The following is a 7257-nucleotide window of genomic DNA, read 5'->3' as shown; positions in this document are numbered from 1 at the left end:
TTCACATATTTTAGGAGCTGCTGGTTCAATTTCATCTGTGAATGCATCCATCCTAAAGTAAAAAAAAAGATTCAATTTTCCCAAATCCAAGTTAATACATTCCATCATCCCCTTGGAAAATAAGTGCTTATATTAAATTGTTATGGGCATGATAATTTTATTTAAAATACACATTTACACACACACACACACACATATATCAGTAAAATTTTCAGAGCAATGCAACATCTGGAAATTGAGGTATTTTATGAGATATTCTGGGTACATATAGGTACTGTATAGCCTGGTTATGGAATGAATACATTTTCTGGATTCTCATGTATTGAATCAGAAATTAATTGACAGGTTGGGATTGATTAAAATGCTAAATCATACAAACACTGAAGCAAGTTAATGATAATTTTTGTGAATGCCTCTGATGCATATTTATTGTATTTTTGTTTTTACATGAACACAGCCTCTGGGAATTGAGGAAAACCAAATAATCTGTTGACAAATGTATCCAATACTGTTTATTGTTTTCTACTTTTTAATGAGTATCATTGCATGTGTATGTGTGTGCTCGAACCCACCTCCTTTCAAATCAGTATTGACTCCTGGCAATTGCATGGACAGGTCCCTGTAAAATTTCAGTTATTTGCAATTGCCTTCTTCCTAGGTCTGAGAGAATCTGGCCCAGAATCACCCAGCTGGCTTTGGTGGGGTGGACGGGGACGGTATATCTAACCTGTATTTGGTATATTATGGCAGATTGTGAGCTGGAGCAGGGGTCTCCAATCTTGGCACCTTTAAGACTGGTGTACTTCAACTCCCAGAATTCCTCAGTCAGCTTTGCTGGCAGACCCCTGGTCTGCTGGGGCACAATTACAAGCTGGCAATTGGTTACTTCTAGACTGTATTTGCTTACAATATAGGTAGTCTTTATGATCAGTTTGGACTGGAACTTCCATCACTAAATGATGTAGTTGTTAAATGAGTCATGCCTGACTTTACAACCTTTTTGCCATGATTGTTAATCAGATGTTCTTAAGTGAGCCTGGTTTCTCCCATTGAGTTTGCTTGTTGGAAGCTTCCAGGGAAGGTAGCAAATACAACTGCATGAAGCTTGGATGCTGCAAATGTTGTAAATACTTGCTGGTTGCCAAGTAGCCAAATTTTGATCATATGACCACAGGGACTCTATGACAGTAATAAGTGCAAGGACTGGTCATAAGTAACTTTTTTTCAGTGCCATCATAACTTCAAACAGATGTTAAACAAATGATCATAAACAAATGCTACATGTGCTGTTCAGCTTGGCAGTGTACCTGATCTCTGTGGTAAGTAGATGAGGTTGCATGACAAGAATGTTGTTTCTTATAAATTCTGCAAATTTACTTGAGTGAATGCCCTATTTTAGAATTCCAGCATGTCTTCTCTGTACCTGCTGCAGAAAGCAAGAGAAAGCATGGTCATGATTACCTGTCAGATCCCATTTGATGTAGCTCTAGCCTTCCTTCAGATTTCTTTTAATTATATTTTTCATTATCTCTCTCTCAGTTGTTGTGCCTGGTACTCTTTCTACACTTTCTAGCACAGCACTTTTTCTTTGTGCTGTGTCATAAAAAACACCAGGTTCTCCTGATAAAACTGATTTAGGCTACCCATTTCCCTGCTGGACAGGGGAATGAAGGTCAAGAGGTCTTGTAATCCTCCTTGGGTGGGGGACGTAAACTTATCTTACAAATAAAGTATTTGAACAGCCAAGTAAATCTCCCCTGTCAGTGTCTCTGGTGTGACTGTATGAACTGTATGAATACACTTCTGAAAAACTGGAGTGATGTGAGAGGTCTGCAATGGTTTCATTTATATGTGTGGCTGTTATATTTCTCCTTTGACTTCTTGCTGTCCTTTGATAATTGGTTCTTGCTTCAATTATGTTTAAATGGTGAAAGGGAAAAGCTTATTACCCTGCTGTGAAATGTCCCAACTATTCTGTATGACCTGTCTAAAACTCAGTGTTGATCACCCTAGTATTGAGCTGCCGTAAATATTTATGAGACTGGTTGATGGAATAATTGGCATTTAAAACTGAGGTGTTTCCTAAATGAGCCTTCCTGGATTTTTCTGACTGCATGGCACTTAGTGTTTTGGAGATAAATAGCTCTGTGTATATTTGGGTGGTTATTTTCTCTTGGATTCAAAGATGCACCCTCTTAACCAGTTTTTGAGACCAGGCTCCATTTGATGATTCTCTAAGAATTCCCATTAACTTGCTATAGCCTAATAAGAGGCAATGAAAGAGAGGAAAAAGTGGAGAATGGGGTAGGTTTTTGAAATGTGAGTATCAGAGATATAGTTGCTTGAAAAACTAGTGTTTGTTGTATTTCATTAAACTTACAAAAGGAAGAGGAAACTGGAGAAAGGAACAGAAAATTTTGAAACAATTTAAAATACAGCTTGGAAGATGCACTATGCTTCTTGCTGAAGTATATATCTTTTCAAGGAAGTAACATAAGAGTTGTATGCTCTATCTTTGAACAGGCCTTTGTAATTTCAGATTTCAAGGCAGCTGTAGATTTTTAAGTTCAGACTTTAAACAGCTGCTAATAAATATCTGTCTGATCTTCTTTTGAAAATGTTCAAGAAATGTCTCAACCTCCCTAGGCAGCTGCTTCAGCCAATCCTTGCCTCATCCTCAGTTTCTGCCTCTTTTTCAGCAATGTTTTCAAAACTTGGGATAGGCAAAATTAAGGGCATCTTGTACTAAATAATTTGAATTTTGGAGATAGTAATTAAGTAAAACTTAAGGGAAAGGCACTGAGAGATGAACAACTCCTAAGGAATGTGATTCATTTCTACTCTGTGCTGACCTCAAGAGAGAAATGCTGACAGTATAAATTGGGCTAAGCTGTCTACATGATTTACTGGTGCTGGACTTTTTTTCATCTTTCTTCAAGCTGATTCCAAGTCAGTTCTGACACCGGGGCAGTGATGTCATTCTGAAGGACATATTCTGGACTGTATGGTTGTAGAGTCTATTAAGGAATGATCTGAAGACTTTCCCTATTTCCCACTGGGGCTGCAATGTGGGTCTTCTATTTTGAGAAATATTTTCTCAAGTTATCATACAAGACTGGAGAAGAGGCAGAGGACAGAAGATCCCCAATGGTACTAATAGTGAACATTAGCCATTTTTTGTAAGCAGTAAAGAAGGTTTGGATGCATGAGGCCATTGTCACTATGGGAAAATGCTCAATGCCTTTTCTACTTGTGCATATCACATCTAATCATCCTTTTCAATGTCACTTCACTTGAGTTCTGTTCCAAAGTGTTACATTCTAAATTTCTACTTGATAGCCTGCCATAGATTATTACCTGGGCAATTCACTTGTTGATTGTAATAAGATAATGTGGAGAGATGGCTGGAGATCTACTTGAAAATGTTAATGTAATTTTGGAATCAGTGGTTACAATTTGTTTAAAGTCGCAGTGATGGCACTTTGATTAATTCTAATTCAAAGCAGGACAATCAACGATCAATCCCAAAAGCGCTTTATCAAGAGACATCTGGACTTTCTGTTTTTTTTCTTTGAAGACATCTTGCTTCTCATTCAAGAAGCTTCTTTAGCTTCTTCAGCTGAAGAAGCTTCTTGGATGAGAAGAGAAATGTCTTTAAAGAAAAACCCAGAAAGTCCAGTTGCCTCTTGAAAAAGCACTTGTGAGACAACCATGACCTGCATGACTGAAAATCTCCATAGACAATCAACTACCAGTGTTTCTACACATTTGTGACAAGAGCTGTTGTTTCAGGTTGCATTTTAAGATCTGGCTGCTCACCTGTAGTTCCATATGAAAAGAACTATAACCTTTGTCTGAAGGTTGGTAATTCAGCATTTTTTTAACAAAACCATTTAATAGTTTGCAGACACCATTTTGGCCATGGCAGTTGCTTAGTTAAGCTTGAAGTTCTGTGGCCTTGTACAAAATTCTAAAGACAGCTGCATGGGTTGGGAAAATTCCTGTTCCTCACTGTTACTACTACAGTTAAGTTATTTATATAGTCTCTTAATTACATCATGCTTGGTTTTACCCCACGGCCCTGTTTGAAAACATTTTTCCTCTCCCAGCAGTTGAAGAGAGTCTGTTAAATTGAATGATAAATCACTATTTACATGATAAATAGGCAGGAATTACACTCTGGATTAGGTCAATTTGCCTTTGTTCTTAGGTCAATTTGCCTTTGTTCTTAGGTCAATTTAATTAAACTATCAATTGTGACCCCAGTATCTGTTTCCAAGATAGCTTCCATCAGCTCCGATTCAGAGTATAGGCAATATTTCTGTTATAATAACTGACTCTATTTCTGTAACTAATTTCTCATTAAAGAGACCTGTTTGCTCAGGAGTCAAAATGTTTTAGAACAGGGGTCACTAACCTTTTGGACCTAAGGGACCACCAAACTTATAATTTTAAATTCTGCAGACCACCAATGTGAATTTTAACTGATGGTTGGTGACTTGCTGACGTTGGTGGGAAAGTCGGTCCCATATTCCAGAGCTGCAGTAGTCACAAGACTGGCCTCTTGGTCATCCCGGAGCAGCTCCTCCAGTCCATGGTGCAGGTAGAGGAGCAGCTGCTCCGGGATGCCCAAAGGGCCACTCCTGTGACTACTGCAACTCTGGAATATGGGACTGACTTTCCCACCAATGTCAGCAAGCTACCCTGGGGCGGATTTCCCTCCCCCGCTGTTGGTCCTACCTTCCAGTTCCAGCTCGCATGGCTCTACTCAAGGTAAGGTTTGCACTTGACCGAAAGGTGGGGGCCAGCGGATGGGCGAGCGGGCCATGTGGGTGGCGCAGCCTTGTGTTTCCGTGTAGCATGGATTAATTGCTTTGGGGGGACATTTCTCTGCGGACTACCAAAATTTTCTTGTGGCCCACCAGTGGTCCCTGGCCCGCCATTGTTTTAGAAGAGCAAATAAATAACCTGTGTTATATAATTCCACTATACGTACTTTTGCCGCTAGTGATACTTGCGTGGAATCTCAAACCTAAGCTAATTCATTGCTTCTTTATGTATCAAAAAAGTGATGTAAGTGATGTAATTTTTCTCATTTCTAAAAGCCATGTCCTTCAGTTTCTATCACTCTTTATGGTGTATGTATATATAAAGTTGGGATACATATAGAGATTTTTGTGTGTATGTGTGTGTATGTTTTCCTGAAAATAAGACCTAGCTTAATTTTTTTACATGTGCGCCTAATATAAGCCCTACACCAAAAATAAGCCCTGGTTAAGACCCCACCCACTCCATCTCACAGTCTGGTTGTACGAGGTCGGGCAAGGTGCATGCCTAAAAAACAAATTAGGGTGGAGGGTGAAGCTTCCCTATGCACTCCACACCCACTTACCTTTGAACCACTGCAGCAGGGCCTCCCATGCCCCGAGACATATTGTGCCACTGCTTGACTTCTGCAGCTGCTTGCGGTCGGATGCCATGTGGCGCATCACGCCAGTGCCACCACTGATGGATGGGTGTTATGTGGTGCATTGGACTGGTGCCGCTACTAGGATGCCACATGGCACATGAGCAGTGGCACCAGCATGACGAGCCATGTGTCGTCTGGCTGCGAGCAGCCACAGAAGTTGGGCAGCGGTGTGACAGTTGTCGGGGCATGTGAAGCCTGGCTGTCGTGGTCCTAAGGTAACCGGGTAAGACATCCCCCCAAAATAAAACCTGGTGCTTATTTTGGGGCCCAAAAGAAAATAAAACTGGGTCTTATTTTCAGGGAAACATGGTATATGTCTGTGTGTATGTATAAAGTCTCCCAACTTTATTATTTTTATAAATAATTCAAGGTGGCGAACATACCTAATAATCCTTCCCCTTCCCATTTTCTATGTTTCTTACGCTTTGAAAATGAATTACATTTTTCAAAAATTAAGGGGAAGTTTACATTGGGAAAAGACAAGAGAGCTATAATAGTTATTCTGAAATATCTTAAGGATGTTAAACATTCAGAGGATATATTAAAATGAAAGCTGGGCAACCATCTGTCAGGGATGCCTAACTGAATTCCTGTACTGAATGATTCGGATTCGATGTCCCTAAATGTCTCTTTCTGATTTTAGATATCAAATATAACATTTACAGTTCCAGTATAAAATGTTTTTGTGGTACATATCTATCCCTTCATAATATTCTAATTAGTTATCCATTCTTATGGTTTCTAAGTTATTGCTTATAGTTGCCAGACAAATGGAAATAATGATGTAGTATGGATGGAGAATGAACAGAGGATGAAAAATTATGTATTATCTTTTCAATCTCTGTTCATTTTGTGTCCATACTCTCTTACCACTGCCTTTTAAAGTTTTTTTTCACAGGTCACTTGTCATATTTTAAGTAGTTTAAGCTTTGGAGCAAAACCAAGCCACCTTTTTATAAAATCTTGCACATATTGTGTTATTGGTCTTCCCCCAACCTCCTTTTCTTTCGATGCCTTCAACTTGCCAAGATGTCTGTTTATCTGCTTCACTGGTGCCACATGGATGTTTGAAATTATTTTGTGATAATCTTGTGACAATAAAATTTGCTATTCATTTATTGATTTGATTTTTATAGCTGTCCATCTCAACAAGTGACTCTTGGTGGTGTATATCATAAAACATTAAAAGAGTACAATATAAATGACCTCAAGTAAAACTGTTGCTACCCTAATACAGCCAGGAAATGAGGTCCTTAACACACTTGGGGGCCCAGGTCAGGGCCCACAACCAATTCTTCACGCTTTATAAAAGATTAATAGATATTTGAAGGGAGAGTATTCAAGTAGGGGATACAGAAGAGAAGGCATGTCTCATGGTTCCTGCCAGCCAGCATTCCTTGGCTAACAGGACCTGCAACATGCCTCACCTGCCTAATGGCATATAGGTGTAACACATTATTTCCCAGCCATATGTTTTCTCTTTGTTCAGATTGTTGCAACATGCCTCCTTCTCCTCCAACAAATAAACAATTTTCTTTGGTTGCTTTATAACATCACGTTTATCTTACAGTCTGCAGTTTGTCATGTCTTAATCTTCTTTAATCTATTATAAATGGCATGTTGTCTACTCTGGCCTGATAGCTATCTTGGTTAAACAGCCATTGGTACTCCATGAGAACATGGATGGGCAAGATTAGAGAGCACTCTCTGCATTCTTATTCCCCTGCCATTTTATAGGTTCCAAAGCCTTTGGGCATGGGCAGAGTACAGAATAAATAAGTAAATAA

General features: G+C 39.3%; 1 protein-coding gene across 8 annotated transcripts in view; it reads left to right on the top strand.

Annotated features, from left to right (window-relative positions):
* The window catches only part of MAPRE3 (microtubule associated protein RP/EB family member 3), a 32688-nt gene that overhangs the window by 1437 nt on the left and 23994 nt on the right, over nucleotides 1-7257 (top strand). The window lies entirely within an intron of this gene.

The sequence above is a fragment of the Pseudonaja textilis genome, chromosome 1, assembly GCF_049901715.1.
Source record: "Pseudonaja textilis isolate UNSWEBS1 chromosome 1, rPseTex1.2, whole genome shotgun sequence".
NCBI classification, from domain to species: Eukaryota; Metazoa; Chordata; class Lepidosauria; order Squamata; family Elapidae; genus Pseudonaja; species Pseudonaja textilis.
Note: the sequence above shows the minus strand (reverse complement) of the source record. Positions and strands in the feature narration are given on the sequence as shown.